General features: G+C 32.8%; 1 pseudogene; it reads right to left on the reverse strand.

The window, feature by feature from the left end:
• The window catches only part of LOC141551121 (isocitrate dehydrogenase [NAD] subunit gamma, mitochondrial-like), a 51,061-nt pseudogene extending 43,869 nt beyond the window's left edge, over positions 1 to 7,192 (reverse strand).
• Positions 7,193 to 18,003: the final 10,811 nt, after the last annotated feature.

Genomic DNA, 18,003 nt, shown 5'->3' on the forward strand with positions numbered 1-18,003 from the left:
TGGATCCATTCACAGTTCCACCAGCAATGTATTAGTGTCCCAGTTTTCTCACATACCCTGCAACATTCAACATTATCTTTTCCTGTCATTTTAGCCAACTTGAATGCTATCTCAGAGTTGTCTTATTTTGCATTTCTCTGATCAATAGTGATTTGGAGCACCTTTTTATAAGACTAGAAATAGTTTCAATTTCTTCATCTGAAAATTGTCCGTTCATATCTTTTGACCATTTAGCAATTAGAGAATGGCTTGAATTTTTATAAATTTGAGTTAATTTTCTATATATTTTATAAATGAGGCCTTTATCAGAATCAGTTTATTGCTTTCCTTCTAATCTTGTCTGCATTAGTTTTGTTTGTACAAAACCTTTTTAACTTAATGTAATCAAAATTATCTATTTTATGATCAATAATGATCTCTAGTTCTTCTTTGGTCATAAATTCTTTCTTCCTCCATAGGTCTGAGAGGTAAACTCTCCTATGTACTTCTAATTTCTTTATGATACCATTCTTTATGCCTAGATCATGAACCCATTTCTACATTATCTTGGTATATGATGTTAGGTGTGGGTCAATACATAGTTTCTGTTTTCCCAGAAGTTTTTCCAAGTTTCCAAGTAGTTTTTGTTAAATAGTGAATTCTTATCCCAAAAGCTGGAATTTTTGGGTTTATCAAATACTAGATACTATTTTATCCTGTGAACCTAAGATATTTCTCTGATCAATGAAGCTATTTTTTAGCCACTACCAATTGGTTTTGATGGGCACTGCTTTATAACATAATTTTAGATATGGTACAGCTAGACCACTTTTATTTTATTTTATTTTTTTCATTAATTCCCTTCAAATTTTTGACCTTTTATTCTTACAGATGAATTTTATTATTATTTTTCTAGGTCAATAAAACAGTTTCTTGGGAATTTGATTTGTATAGAACTAAATAAATAGATTAGTTTAGGTAGTAGATTTATGTGGATTTATTTTGTTTCCTGTAATTTTGCTAAAGTTGTGGATTAGTTCTACTAGTTTTATAGTTGATTCTCTAGCGTTTTGTAAGTATATCATCATATTTTCTTCACAGAGTGATAATTTGTTTTTTTTATTACCTATTCTAATTCCTTTAATCTCTTTTTTCTTCTTTTATTGCTGAAGGTAACATTTATAAGACAATATTGAATAGTAATTGTAAATGTCCTGTCGTCTCTCAGTCATAATCCTTCTCTGGGAGGAAGTTTCTTTTCTCTGTGAATCTTTTTCTATGTCCTCTTCTTCCCCTCCAAATGTATGGGATTGCTGGACTTGAGAATCCATAGGATGTCTTCTCCTTGACCCAATCCAGAACTGACTTTCCAGACTCTAACTTCTCCTTTTATTCTCCCAGAGGATGGGCTTGGGTGTACTCCAGGGGCTTGTGGGAAATTTACTTCCACCAATGAAATTACTTGTTTTATCTAAAGGTGTGAACTCTGAGCTAGAGACTTGTTAAGTACTGACTTAGCACTTAGTAAGAACCTAACACCTCCCCCTTTCTTTTGATTTAGAACAAAGGGTGGTCATGAACTTGAAACATAAATCCATCAATATGGGAGGTATTACACATAATTACATAGATTACATAAACACATAGTAACATACTAACATAGTAACATGCTAGAAGTATATAACAAATAACATGAACAAATAATTATAAATTGAGAATTTATACATGTCCATAAGTCCATTGTCCATTAGTTCATGTGCCAAAAAAATCAAATAATTCCCGCAAGTTTTGAAGTCCTCCAATAGTCTCATCTTGTATTAGGAAATCCAATGATTCCTGCTGGTTTTAAAATTCTTTAACAGTCTTATCTTGTGTTAGGGAATCTTTAACAGTCTTTTTATCAGCCATGCTCTTTCAGTGTCAGATTTTTCTTAGAGCTTCTCCTTTGTTTTGAGGTTTTTCTCTTTTTATGTCTCTCTTCAGGTGCTTGTTGCCACCTATCTGTTTTCTTCTTCATCACTTTCCTTCTGTCTTTTAAAATACAAGCAAACCCTCTCTCCCAGGCAGTTAACCTATCTAATTTCCTTCTATTTACCATTTTCTAAATTTTTTTCATCATCTGGCAATTACATTGGAGTTGTTTATACTGGACACAGCCCTGTTGGTTTAAAAGGCCTGTATTCTCCCCAAGTGTAATCCATTTTTGCAATCGGATTGCCTTTTGGCTGACTGATCAAGTAATCCCTTTCTGCCATGTGATTGCTCTTTGGCTGATAGATCACATCAGAGTCCTGACCCTCTAAAGGCTCTTTGGGTGTAACCTCAGTTGCAATCATGCCCCATCTATCCTTTGATTGATATCTTGGAGCTGGGCCCCACTTCTCATTTCCCTGGGTCAATCTGCATTCTGAGGCCCAGTGAAAGCCTTTGTGATGTTTTGGACATGGAGTTTTAGGTCTTCTTTCACCCTGTCTTCTCACTCTATCTCCATGTCTACATTGAGCTCTTAGATGTCCAATTTTTCCACATTAAAAGAAACGCCGAATTTCTCTAGAAATCCCTTGCCAGGAGGGACCCTGTCTTTCCATGTTCATCATAGTCCGGGTGTAAAAAGCATTTGTTCCCACTGTAGCATATTGTCTTATGATCTCCTCTAAAGGAGCATCTTTGTCTAATCCCCATATAATTATTTTGCAAATCTCATTGGCATTTTCCTTAGCCAGATGTCTGGTCAATATTTTTGTAGCTGCATTTTCTCCAATAGTTCTTTTGACAGCAGTTTGCAGACGTCCTACAAAATCTGCAAAAGGTTCATTGGGACCTTGCTCTATTTTAGTGAAAGCCTCTCCCTAATCTTTCTGTCTGGGGAGGGAACCCCAAGCTTTTATTACAGCCTTAGCAATTTGCTCATGCACTGTCATGGCATAATTAATCTGTTCTGAATTATCTCCATACCCACCTTCACCATCTAATTGCTCAAAAGTGAATTGTATGTTAACTCCTATTTCCAAATTGCATCTGACTTGGTTCTTACAAAATTCATGAAACTCCACAAGCTATAACAGATTTTGTCCAGGTTCTAAACATGTCCTTGCTATGGATTTCCAATCATTTGGGGTTAGGACTTCATAAGACAAACCATCTAGTACCATTTTAACATAAGCTGATGTAGCCCCATAAAGGGTACAACCTTTTTTCAAAACTTTAATTTTATTCAAATCTGAAGGTGTATATCTTCTCCTTTTTTGACCTACAGAGTTAATCTCTTCAATCACAGGATATGCATGTATAAAATCACTTATATCCTGTCCTTCTCTCTTAGCCTTAATCAATGCTTTTTTCTAATCTTATCATAGGCTACTTAACAGGCGATTCTGTTTGTATTTCTGCCTCTTCCACTCCTCCCTTCTTGTTCCACCCCTGAAGTTTGGTTTGGAATTGTAGTGTTCATCTAATTGCTCTCCTACTAATTTCCACTCATCTGGATCCAATTCTTTTTCCAGAGAAAAACAAGGACCTGCACAGTTTTTAAAAGTTCAGTAATTTCCTCCAAAATTATAATCAATCCTTGGCTTTTCATAACCTTGATAATGCTCTCTAAACATTTTCTTTGAATAGAAGGCATTTGCCCCATTTCACTGAAATTCTACTTTAACTCTTTAACAAAGTTTAACAAAGTTTCCTTGTTACTCACGCTTCTGGGTCAGAGAGACTTTTCCACTGAGATCTGGACCAGAGGCTTTTCCACTGGAATCAGGATCTTGTCTGTCCCTTCAGGCACCAGAATGTGGAGGTCCGGGCTAGCTCCTCTGAAGGACTCAGAATAAGTCTTTGTCAGAATAAGCAAAAGTCCTTGCCCCACATTGGGGGCACCAATATGTAAATGTCCTGTCATCTCTCAGTCATAATCCTTCTCTGGAAGGAGGTTTCTTTTCTCTGTGAATCTTTTTCTCTGTCCTCTTCTTCCCCTCCAAAAGTATGGGATTGCTGGACTTGTAAATCCACGGGATGTCTTCTCCTTGACCCAATCTAGAACTGACTTTCCAGACTCTAACTTCTCCTTTTATCCTCCCAGAGGATGGACTTGGGTGTACTCCAGGGCCTTGTGGGAAATTTACTTCAACCAATGAAATTGCTTGTTTGATCTAAATGTGTGAACTCTGAACTAGAGAATTGTTAAGTACTGACTTAGCACTTAGTAAGAACCTAACAATTGATGGTGATAGTGGGCAACCTTATTTCACTACTGATCTTATTGGGAATGGTTCCAGTTTATCCGCGTTATTCCTTTCTGTCTCCCTTCAATTTTGTCCAAAGGTCTAGCATAGCTAATTTTATAGTATTCTATTTACCTATTTAACTTCTTTCTTATTTATTTTATGGTTTTAATTTATCTACTTCTGTGGAGCAAAGTTGAAATGTTTCATTATTATAGTTTTGCTGTCTATTTCTTATTGTAGCTGTCTTAGATTCTTTAGGAATGTAGATGCTATACTACTTGGTGCATATATGTTTAGTATTGACATTAATTCATTATCTATGCTGCCCTTTAGCAAGATATAGTTTCTTTCCTTATCTCCTTTAATTAGATCAATTATTGCTTTTGCTTGATCTGAGATCAGGATCACTACCCCTATTTTTTTTTAACTGATGCATAATAGATTCAGCTCCAGCCTTTTATCTTTACTCTGTATCACTCTGCTTTAAATGTGTTTTTTGTAACAACATGTTGTAGGATTCTGCCTTTCAATCCAGTCTGCTGCCCATTTCCATTTCATGGGAGAGTTCCCCCCTTTTTCATATATGGTTAAAATTATTAATTCTATATTTCCTGCCATCTTATTAACCCCAAATTGCACTTTTCTCTTTCCTTTTTCCCTTTCCCTCTTCCCCAGTATTTTACTTATGAGTTCAACTTGTCTCATGCAGCCCTCCCCTTTTTGAGTCCCTCCCCCTTTCTTATACCTTTCCCGTACTATTTCTGTTTTCCTTTCTGTTTAGCCTACCCCTTTCATTTTCCTCCTACTTTACTTTAAGGTGATACAAGTTTCTCTGTGAAACCAAATATATCTAATATTTTCTCTTTCAGTCAAATCTGATGAGAATAAGATTCTCACAATATTCATCCCTCTACCTTCTTTTTTTCACCTATAATAGGTTTCCTTTGTCTCTTCATGAAATATAATTTCCTTCATTGTACCTTTATTTTTATTTTCCCCTTTTTCTGGTACAATCCTCTTTCTACTTCTAGTTTCTTTTTTATATCATAATAGTAAAATCAAATTATACATGCACTTTATATGTATTCCCATACCAGAAAAAAAAAAAAAAAAAAACAGTTCTCATTAGTTCTTTTCTATTTACTCTTTTATGCTTTTCTTCATTATATATTTGGAAGGTTTTTTTTTTTTTTATTTTTTTATATAGCTCTGGTCTTTTTATCAGAAATAAATGGAATTCACATGTTTCATTGAATGTCCATCTTCTTCCCTGGAAAGAAATGCTCAGGTTAGCTGGGTAGTTTATTCTTGGCTGCATTCCAAGTTCCTTTGCCTTTTGGAATATCAGATTCCAGGCCATTGAATCCTTTAAAATGGAAGCTGCTAGGTTCTGAGTAACCCTCATTGTGGATCCTTGGCATGTGCATTGTTTTTTTCTGGCAACTTGTAATATTTTTTCCTTGATCTGATAGTTCTGAAATTTAGCCACAATATTCTTTGGAGTTTTAATTTTGGGTTCTCCTGAGGGTCTCTTTCGGGAGATATTTGGTGAATTCTTTTGATAGTTATTTTACTTTTTGATTCTATGACATCTGGGCAGTTCTCTTTGATGATTTCCTGAAAAATAATATCTAGTCTCTCTCTCTCTCTCTCTCTCTCTCTTTTTTTTTTAATAATGTTTTTCAGGAAGTCCAATAATCCTTAATCTTGTCTCTCCTAGATCTATTTTCCAGGTCACTTGTCATTCCAACTAGGTATATTGCATTTTTAAATCTAAAAAAAAAATTTTTTTTTTTGGTTTTGCTTGACTGATTCTTAATATCTCATTGAGTCATTCATTTCCATTTGTTCATTTCTGATTTTTAGTGCATTGGAGGGAAAAGAAAGAAGGTAGGCAAGCTGCCATGCAGCTTGACTCTAAAGTTTGGAGCCTGAAATCTTCCTAGCTGAGCATACTGAGACAGAGAGACTCTGACTCTCCTCTCAAACCTCCAATCCGTCCCTAGGATTACCAATCATGAGTAGAGCCACCACATCAGCATATCATCTAAGTATATGTTTATAGAACCATTATCTCACATTGTATAGGTAATTAGCCTTAAGTACTCTGCTGCCTTAGATTCAAATACACCTTTTCAGAGTTCAAGCCCTATGCAATCCTTACAGCCTTCTATATTTGTACAATTGAATTTTTAAATAAGTTGTTTTTTTCCCCCATTTAACAAAATCTGCTTTTTAAGGAGTTATTTTCCTTTCCCAGTTCCCAAATTTTGTTGTTCATAAAGTTGTTTTCTTTTTCTATTTTAAAGGACTTAAACGGTTCCATTTCACTAAGTCTATTTTGTAGTGAACTTTCTTCAGATAATTTCTGTGTTTTCTTTTCCAAACCCTCTTATAAATATCCCACTTTATTTTCTCATTTTTCTTCCAGCTTTCTTTTAAGATCTTTTATAATTTTTTTCTAGAAGAGCCATGTGTGATAGGGACCAGTTTATATCATCATTTTGGCCTTCATCTGGAGATGATCTGCTTTTAGTCTTTTCAGGGTTTGAAATCTAATCTTTCACCATAAAAACTATCTTTAGTCAGAGGTTTTTTTTTTTTTGTTTTGTTTTGTTTTGTTTTGTTTTTTGCTTTTTTACTCATTTTTTTTTTAACTTGAGGTCTGGTTTTAGGAAAAGAGACATTATCCAAGCTTCCTCTATAAGTGGCAGCAGCTGCACTGAACTGGTGCTGTCTCACTCCTGGTGCTGGGTGGGCATGGCTAGTTCCCATGAAATTTTGGCATTTGGGAGTTCATTATTTGCCTTTTGTATTTGTGTTAGATGTTTTATAACTTCTCTGCTGCTCTACTGGCTTGCAACCAAGCCAACACTGTTGTAGCTTCCTCCCCATTGATTTTCTAGCACCTAGAGCCTGTACCAACCTGGATCTACATTGCCTGCATTCAGCATCTGTGTTTGGCTTGCTTGCACTTGGCCACCTCCCTCCATACCTAATTGAAACAGACCTTTTCTAGTGAACTTCGAAATTATCTTCCACTGGTAATTTGTTACATTCCCGATATTTGGGGGTTTTGCCAGTCCAGATTTGGTAAATAGTGCGAGGGTTATGGGAAAAAATCAGAAAGAAATGTGTGTCCTCTTCACCATCTATAATTTATTTAGTCAATGTTTAAAGATATTTTGAGGAGTTTGGGAATACCTCAGATGAATTCCTGTATCACTTTGCTATCTTGGCTTTGCAACCGATTTTGACATTTTAAGCTGCAATATGTGATCTATTTGTGTGTAAGTGCCTAGTGCTTCTGAGGGGGAAAATATATTCCTTTATGTTTCCATTCAGTTTTCTCTAATGTCTCTCATACCTAAATTTTATAATGTCCTATTTACCTCCTTGGCTTTTTGTATTTAATTTTTGTCAGATTTATTGAATTCTGTGAGGGAACCCTTGACATCTCTCATTAGCTTACCTATATCTTCCTGCAAATAACTTCATTTAAGAATTTGGATGTTAGATTACTTGGTGAATATATATTGAGTATTGATATTTATAGTACGTTTTTAGCAACATATAGTTTTTTTTTTTTTTTTAATCTCTTGTAATTTAGTCTGTTTTTACTTTTGCCTGAGATCAGGATTAGTACCTTTTCTTCTTCTTGTATTCAGTTATAGCATAAGAGATTCTGTTCCAGCCCCTTATCTTTATTCTCTCTGCATTTCTCTGTTGCATGTGTTGTTGTTGCTGTTGTTATATATGTATGTATACACAGAGACACAAAAAAATGTATAGAAGTTTGGCTTTGTATTTACTCTGCTATTTGTTTACATTTCATGGGAGATTTCATTCTATTTACATTAATAGCTATGATTACTACCTTTGTATTCCCCTCAATCCCACTCTTCCTCCTATTTGTTCTTTTTCTCTTTTCACCCTTTTCCTCCACTTCAATATTTTATTGTGCTTACCACCTATTATGATTTATCCTTTCTTCTTTCAATCTCCCCCTCCCCCCTCTTTACTTAATCTTCTCCCCTCCTATATTCCTAATAGGTAATATAGATTTCTATATTAAATTTATTGTGTTTATTATTACTTCTTTGAGACAATACTGAAGAGAGTAAGGTTTAGAAGGAAGGAAGGGGAAGGAGGAGAGGGGAGAAGAGGGAAGGGAGGGGAGGTGAAAAGAGAAAGGAGAGGGGAAGAGAAGAGGAGAAGAGGAGAGAGGAAGAGAGGGAAGTTGAAATGAGGGGAGGGGAAGGAAAATGAGGGGAGAGAAGGAGAAAGAAGGAAGGGAAGGGGAAGGAAAAATAATTAGTTTAAGTTTGGTTATTTATGGGTAACTCCTTCAACTACTCAGAGATTTTTTGTCTTCCAAAGAAGAGGATCATAATATGCAGGAGTTGATATTGTGATATACAAGTGAATTGTATTTAAATGATATATGATTGTGCAAAATTATTTGCCTCACTTTTCTTTTTCAGAGTCATCTGGGTCTACTGGTAATATAGAGATAGGAATGCCTAAAGATAGCCTTGGATGCAGCCAGAATTGTATAAGGCACCAATTATGAATACAATAATAGTAAAAGGAATTAACATTGTTCATAAAAACAAAACATAATACTCTCCTCTTTTGAAACTGTACGTTTGCAAATACCATCATGAATTTTACCCTGATATCTTATTTTCCCTCTTTGAGAACTTTTTTTGGATGTTTTTCTTCACACAACAATTCTATGTTTTACATTTTATCCATATGTATACCTATTTATAGACATTGCAATAAATGGCAAAGTTTTTGAAGGCAAAGGCTGTTGTTTCCAACATCTTTTTGTCCCCATTTCCAATCACAGATCTTTGCAATAAATGTTAAAGTGAATTGAATTGACATAGGGAAAGAAATATGTATATGCACACAAATGTATGTATATATGCATAATACATGTATGCACATTACATATACATATTCTATCTATCCATCTATCCATTTTATATATGAAAGCTAGTAAACAATAACAGAACTTACAATTCAACAAATGTACAACATAATGACACTTGATAGAATATTTTCTTTTAACATTCATGTATTTTCTTAAGCCAATGCCCTTTAATATTTCCCTTATTTCAAAATAAGTCTATACCTTTTATGGCTTTTTAGCTCTAGGTCAAGAGAGGTAAAGCTGGTGAAAATGCCAGATACCATCTACTTTAGCTGATCTGACTTGTCACATCATTGAAAACCTCATAAAACTGGTCCTGAACTTGTGATATGGAGATTACATTTCTGTGCATGCAACTGATTTTGGAAGCCCATCCTCCCTAGGCTTTGTATATAATGACAGATATATAGTATTACATCTCTGAGATGTGATACTCAGAAACTGCAGTAAAGAAGAGACATTTAAATCTATCTCCCTAACAAGTTCTCTCTTAATTGAATATGCCTCTATATTGAAATTCAGGAGTCTCATTATCACCACTGGGTCATCATCAGTACTAATGTATTCTATTAGGATCCACTCTATTGCTTTTACTCAGAATGAGACTGCATTTATTATGGCTCAATGCCAAACTGTGCTAACCCTGAACACACTTAAGAGTCTCATACTTGAGCACTTTTCATACAGGACTTTTAGTATTTAAAAAGTTTTTATTTTAATTTGTTGTATATTAACGTAATTTTTTATATGAATTTCATCACACATGTATATAAGGCTTTGAGATTTCCAATCTCTCTCTCTCTCTCTCTCTCTCTCTCTCTCTCTCTCTCTCTCTCTCTCTCTCTCTCTCTCTCTCTCTCTCTCTCTTTATATAGAGATAGATAGATAGATAGATGGATAGAAACATATAGATAGATATATAGATCTCTCTCTCTAGAGATCTTATGTAGCAACAATATATAAAGAAATTGTCTTTATTGAATGATGGAGTAGTCAATTTGTCTCTGGGTTCGTAAAATGAAGAAATTTATTTTAAAATAAAAATAAAAAATGAATAAAACATGAAAGAAAGTTAGAAGTGATTTTCCCATCCTCCATTCCTTTAGAGATATGTTTCTAGAGACACTGATGATAAAAAGGAAATAGACATGTGGATAGTAAAGGTGGAAATGGATAAAATGGGAATATAGGGAGGTAATAAATTTCATGTAGAATTGATTAATAAACACACTTTCCTCTTTACCAGGTCAGGAAACAAGAGAAGTCTCTGAATGATACTTTCTGAATAAAATCAAGATGTTAAGATTATTAATAAAATTAATAAAATATTGCCACCTGCATTGGTCTAGTTTATCCTTAGGTATAGATATAGAAAGGGAAGGAAAGCTTGTTGGGCTCACACATTTAGAATTGCTTGGAATTTCTCCCTATCATTCCACCCCTTTAAACTTCTACTAAAATTTCATGATTAAGGAAACAAAATCAATTACAACCTTTCTAATTTCATGTGTGTGTGTGTATATACATATAAATATATATATATATGGTTTCAAACAATATACACATATACACAGAGAAGTTCAAACATACAGTACCATGCAACAAACTATAGCTAGCAGATTAGGATATGATTTTCTTAGATGTAAGAAAAATATTTATTGAAATTCATAGGCAAATTATAAGAAGATATTGAGCAGTAAGTCATATACAGAAATGTAAAAGAATGGAAGGGGAGTTATGGTTATAGCTATATCTATTATAATAGTTAGATGGTTTATTCTCAAAAATGAATTTTTGAGATCATGATGGGAGTGGAGAGAGACAGGAAAAGAGCAGATATAAATTTTCAGGTAGGATGAATGAGTTTGAATCTGTTTTTTATTTTTGTCTCTCAGGTCTTTATAAAATTACTACTATGTATGTAACCAAATTACATTACTTGGTTTTAATTTATAAATCTACCTTAGGGAATGGTGTGTATAGTGATGACTAAAATTTTATATTATATCTAAAGTTTATATATAAATATAGATAGTTATTCTCATTTCACCCTAACAAAAAAAATTGCATAAATAGGTACTATTATTATTTCCTAAAACAGAGTTTCAAATGGCTTACACAACTAATAAAGGCCAGAGGGAAAATTTGAACCCAGAATTTCTGTAGATCTATTGTGCTCTCTCTCTCTGTCTCTCCCCCTCTCTCTCCCCCCCCCCCTCTCTCTCTCTCTCTCTCTCTCTCCTTCTCTATCTGTCTTGCTCTCTCTTTATGTCTGCCTCTCTCTGTCTTTGTCTGTTTGTTTCTATCTGTTTGTCTGTCTCTCTGTCACATATATATATATATATATACATATATATATATATATGTATGTATACTATTGGAATTTTAGGGTATAGAGACATTTCAGTGCTATACTCAGGGAAATATTCCATATGAACCATTCAGAGTCAAGAGCTCTAGCTGAGTGAAAGGAGTAATAGAAGAATGTAATGTAAGCTGTATGTAGTGCCAAAAACATTTCTTTTCTTGTAAGCTCCAAGAAGTCCCTAAGTCATAATATCTTACAATCTTACAAATTGAAAAGCATCTCCTCAGTTAACTAGGTCATCTTTTATGTGAATAGGAATGCTTCCTACAAATTCCCAACATCTGAAGATGAAGTCCATGAACCTAGCAGTTGGCATAGAAAATAAAGTGCTCAGCCTTAAATTAGAAGAAATTTTTTTAAAAATGAGTTCAAATCTAGCCTCAATGTTACAATAATCATGGGAAAGTCATATAATTTTCTCTCCTTCAGTTTTTTTCAATTGTAATATGAAGATAATAATAGCATCTGTCTTCCAAGGATCAAATGATATGGTGGACACAGATTAATATATGGCAAATAATAGGTGTTTAAAAATACTTCCTTCTGTTCAAGAATTTGAAGCATTATATCAGTTTGATTAATCATTTTTTAATCATGTGTGACTCTTCATGATCACTTTTGGTAATGGTTTGCCATTTCCTTCTCCAGCTCATTTTATAGGTGAGAAAATAAGTTGAAAAGACTTACCCATTGTCACATAGTTAATAAGTTTATGAGTCCCAATCTGAACTCAGAAAGATGAGTTGTTTTTTTTTTTTTTTTTTTTTTTTTGGTTTTGGTTTTGGTTTTGGTTTTGTTTTTTTCTGATTTCAGCTTCTATCCTACTTTATCCTTTATGTCACCTAGCTGTTCTATTATGTCAGATATGCCATGGCAAGTGGCATCTAGAGAATGTTGCAATCTATAATAGAATTGTAATACATAGTAAGATACTTTATAATATGGGATGTCCAGAAATTACTATACTTGTTATTTTGATCATCTATTTTATGTTACTTTATATTTTATTATTTTAATATAATAAATATGTAATTGCATTTATTATTTAATATATTTATATTATATTTATTATTTATTATATTTTATTATTATTAGTAGTATATGCAACTGGTCTGTGTATCTGGTCCTTTGTAAAAGGAGACAAGACAAGCAATATATTTCCTATATTCATTTAAAGCCAAAATCTACATATATTCTTGAGCTTTAGATATTTACTGGTAAATAACCATCTTTTTAAAAATTAAATTAAAATTTACTTTTAAATTCTTATAAAGGTAAATCATGTCCATAGAATCAGGTTAAGAAAATTAGAAATAGCCTACTAACATGAGAGAACAAATGTGATTTTATAAAAATTTTATCTGAAGCCAAGTTTCTATGTTTTTTTACTAAAGAAGTTTAATGAAAGGATTATTTTAATTCTTTCTTATAATTTATTCCTCTCTCATAATTTAAAAGCCTATGAATACCTCTATAATAATTTATAGTTCATTTCCTATAAAGTGATTAATCTATGTTTAAAATAGTTTGCATTAGAATGGGTTCAGAATATGCCACAGGTCAGTACCTCTCTTGTCTTGTCTTGGATAAGCTTCACATCAATTTAAAAGAAAACTTGGCTTTCATTTTATTTTTTTTTTCTTTCCCCATGATGTATACATCAGACTTCTCTTTAACATCTTGTGCTCAGAAACAAGATATCTGCCTGCAAACTGAAGGATGGATAAATCTAGTCAAGATTTTGCTCTCCCATTCAGACTAAAAGTTTCTGTTTTGATTGTGTATCATAGGGTGATACATCTCTGAAGAATAAAAATTACAGTTCAACCAAAGAATGATAGAGTGGCAAATAGTAGGTATCAGCAAAATGTATCATGCTATTTTTATTAAAGAATTTTATTTTTCAAAACATGTCTGCAACGTTAGACTTTGTAAAACAGTGTGTTCCAATTTCCCCCCATTCTCCTACACTTCTCCTCTAGGTGGCAAGTAGTCCAATATATGTTAGAAATGGTAGAAATATGTTTTTTTTTAATAGTTTTTATTTGCCAAATATATGCATAGTTAATTTTACAACATTGACAATTGCCAAAACTTTTGTTCTAATTTTTCCCATTCTTCCTTCCCAGATGGCAGGTTGACCAAGGCATGTTAAATATATTAAAGTATAAATTAAATACAATATATGTATACATATCTAAACAGTTGTTTTTCTGTACAAAAGAATCAGACTTTGAAATAGTATACAATTAGCCTGTGAAGGAAATCCAAAATGCAGGCAGACAAAAATAGAAGAATTGGGAATTCTATGTAGTGGTTCATATTCACCTCCAAGAGTTCTTTTGCTGGGTGTAGCTGGTTCAGTTCATTACTGCTCTATTGGAACTGATTTGGTTCACCTCATTATTGAAAATGGCCACATCTATCAGAATCGATCATCATATAGTATTGTTGAAGTATACAACATCTCTTGGTCCTGCTCATTTCATTCAGCATCAGTTCATGCAAGTCTCTCCAGGCCTTTCTGAAATCATTTCTTACAGAACAATAAGATTCTATAATATGCATATACCACAATTTATTCAGCCATTCTGAAATATATGTTAAATCCAATATATGCATACATATTTATATAATTATCTTGCTGTACAAGAAAAATCAAATCAAACCAGAAAAGAAAATGATGAAGAAAATAAAATGCAAGGAAACAACAACAAAAAGACAGAGAATGCTATGCTGTACCACACTCAGTTCCCACATTCCTTTTTCTGGGTGTAGATTGCTCTTTTGATCACAAAACCATTGGAATTGGACTGACTATCTCACTGTTGAAAGGAGCCACGTCCATCAGTTATAAATAGTATAACATTGCTGTTGCCATGTACAACAATCTCCTGGTTTTGCTCATTTCACTGGGCATCAGTTCATGCAAGTCTCTTCAGGCCTTTCTGAGATCATCCTGTTTATTGTTTCTTATACAACAATAATATTCCATAGCATCTATATACTAAAACTTATTCAGCCATTCTCCAACTAATGGGCATCTACTCAGTTTCCAGTTTCTTGCCTCTACACAAAGAGGTGCAATGAACATTTTTGCACATGTAGGTCCCTTTCCCTCCTTTAAGGTCTCTTTGGGATATAAGACCAGTAGAAGCACTGCTGGATCAAAAGGTATGCACAGTTTGATAACTTTTTGAGAATAGTTCCAAATTGCTCTCCAAAATGGCTGGATCTGTTCATAGTTCCAACAACAATGTGTTTGTGTCCTAGTTTTCTCTCATCCCCACCAACATTCCTCATTATCTTTTTCTGTCATCTTAGCCAATCTGAGAGGTGGGTAGTAGTATCTAAGAGTCTTAATTTACATTTCTCTGATCAATAGTGATTTAGAACATCTTTTCATATGACTAGAAATGGCATGAATTTCTTTATCTTAACATTGTCTGTTCATATACTTTAATCATTTTTCAATTGGAGAATTGCTTGAATTCTTATAAATTTGAGTCACTTCTCTAAAAAATTTAGAAATGTGGCCTTTATCAAAATCCCTAAATATAAAAATGTTTACATATACTTTTAGTCAGCTATAATTTCCTCATATATAAAGAGGACCAAAAACACCAGTACTGCCTACCTTATAGTATTCTTGAGAAGAACAAATTATATATAAGCATTGTAAATAATTTGAAATGTAAAATAATGTGTTTGTTTCTAAATAATATATTACAATAATTATATAAATTTTAAATTATGAAACCTCAATCTTGATTTTACATCTCTGTCATAACTTATACAACTGTACATCACTCAAACTTAATTTTGCATTTCCTTGAATGTGGTGGAATTTTCATAGTTTTAGTGATACAATAGTAACAATATCAATAATAATTATGATAATATAAGACAACATAGAACTCAGCTGTTCAATATTTGTTCACTAAATTAATTATATTGATTCAATTTATTAACAATGTTACATTTACCTCCAAATGATCCTCAGAATTGTGGAAATTTCTTCTTTTTCTTTTTTATTCTTAAGAGGATAGATAGGTTTCATATCAATGTATAAGACAAAGCCTAGTAGCAATGACATTAGACTTTTGCAATCGTCAATAAAAATTCAAAGGTTAATTGAAGCAGAAAGGAAAATGAAAATGCCCTTTTCTACTCCGCATTGATAATATCAGGTAATACAGAAGAATGTGGCTAAAATGCTGGATAGAGTGCCTTTTAAAATTGACATTCTATGAACTATTTAATACTGACAAAAATAAATTTTAGGAAAATGAGATCTTAGTAAGGTTTCTTATCATATAAATGTAGTGTATATACCCTACTTCTATTACTTGGGTCAAGGGGGCAGATATATTTAAATTGCTACCATATGTATTGATTCAGCAACATTTAATGTTGTGTAGTTACAGAGTATGCACAGTTTAGATATTCATGACAATTGACATGGTTCAATAATTAATAATGCACTGTAACTGGAGATAACCTGTTATTACACTTCAAGGATCAGACCTAGATTCAAGAAAGATGGAAATCAAATCTTGATCCTAATACTAGTTAAATTATGTGAAGCAGAGTGAATTACCTGATTTCTCTGAACCTTAGTTACTACATGGAGGAAAACATTTACTTCTCTTCATAGTTTCTATGAAGAAAAAAGAACTTTTAAAAAGTATAGTTCTGAACAAATCAGAGCTATAATTGCTACAATATGAAAGCTACATTTACTCATTTCCTCATCTTTCATGGTATCTCATCACCATCTCCAATTTTGACATATATTATATATATATATATATATATATATATATATATATATATACATATATATATATATATATATATATATATATATATATTCCCATTCTGCATTACTTTATCTTCTTTCAGTAAGCAGACTGTTTTTGTGATTATAGTATAGTAGTATAAAGAGTATAAGTAGTAGTATAAAAATATAAGTAATAGTAAGTATAAGTATATAGTATAAATATGGTAAAGTATAAGTATAATAAAGTATATAAGTATAGTAAGTATAAGTATAGCAAAGCATAAGTAGTATAAGTAGTAGTATAAAAATAGTAATATAAAGAGAAGATACAGTAAAAATAATGCCAAAGAACAAATTTAATTAAAGTAATGGGGTGGGAAGTAAAAACTGTTCATATTGCCCTTATTTTTACAAGGAATTCTGGGGAGAAGTTGATTTTTTTTTTCTTGAAACCACTAAATCAATAATAAATGACCCTATGGGTAAAATGACTATATGTCAATTAGGCATTTATAAAGTGCTTGCTATATTCTGGGCACTATGTTGAGTGAGGAGGATTCAAAGACAAGGCAAAAAGAATACTTTTCCTTAAAAAGCTCAAATTCTAAAATACAAGATCAGACATTGTACAGGTCAGTTTTAAAGGAGAAAGGATATAGCTTTAACTAGACTTTGCTAAAGGAATAAGTTTTTGGCACACTTCATAATTTATTTCCTGCTCTTGCCACCCTCCTTTTTCTCCTGGAAAAATATGGTTAATATGCCTATGGTGACACTTTTTTTTTTTTCTTTTGCCAAAAAAAAAAAAAAATCAAGATTACTTTAGCTAAATGTCTCCCTTCTGTCCTCTGAAATGTTTCCCTCTAAAGGTATCTGTTGGAAAGACAGTACATTGTCATTCAAAGGCTCCTGAAATTCCTTTCAAGAACATTTGAATGATACTATAATGCTGGGCACAAATCTCTACTAGGTCATTGATAAAAAGAAAGACTCCAGGCCCACATAGATATTTATGGTAGCATCTCTAATGACTGAGCAACCTGCCATTTTCATAAATATTTTTATTGTAGCAAAGAATTAGAAATAAAGTACATGCCTATTGACTTATGAGTGGCTAAACATCGTGGTACATGAATGGAGAGTTATGAGGAATGAAAAATATGATGAATACAGAGAAACATGAAAAGACATACACAATGAGGCATAATAAAACAAATCGGTTGATAAACAACTACCTCAATACATCTTATCAGGGATTTATCAACTACCACTACTTGTCACTTCTGAGGCGAGTCCCACCAATAATGCACATTGACCTTCCTTGGAGTACTAACAGCTACTTCCTGATATGGGCTCTACTCTTGTGGATAAATATCGCATATTTTTATCTTAGAGCCAAATAATCCATAGTACAGTATTTCTTTTCATTCTCTTATACGTAATATTTCCCTATTTTCCAACTTTCTGAAATAACTTTAAGATTTCTTAAGTTAAGATCTGACTTCTTTAAGACAGGTGCCCACTTGCTTTTGTCTTTTTTTCCCTAGGATGGTGTTAGGTTCATAGTCACTTAATATAACATAACTTATTGACTATTCTCTTTATAAAGGCATAGGGGCTAGTAGAAGTTGAGGATATGATATCTTATTCTCTTCATGTCCATATGCAAAACCCTCAAATCATATTCAATAGTATGATAAACCATTGAAAT

This window comes from Sminthopsis crassicaudata, chromosome 1, assembly GCF_048593235.1.
Source record: "Sminthopsis crassicaudata isolate SCR6 chromosome 1, ASM4859323v1, whole genome shotgun sequence".
NCBI classification, from domain to species: domain Eukaryota; kingdom Metazoa; phylum Chordata; class Mammalia; order Dasyuromorphia; family Dasyuridae; genus Sminthopsis; species Sminthopsis crassicaudata.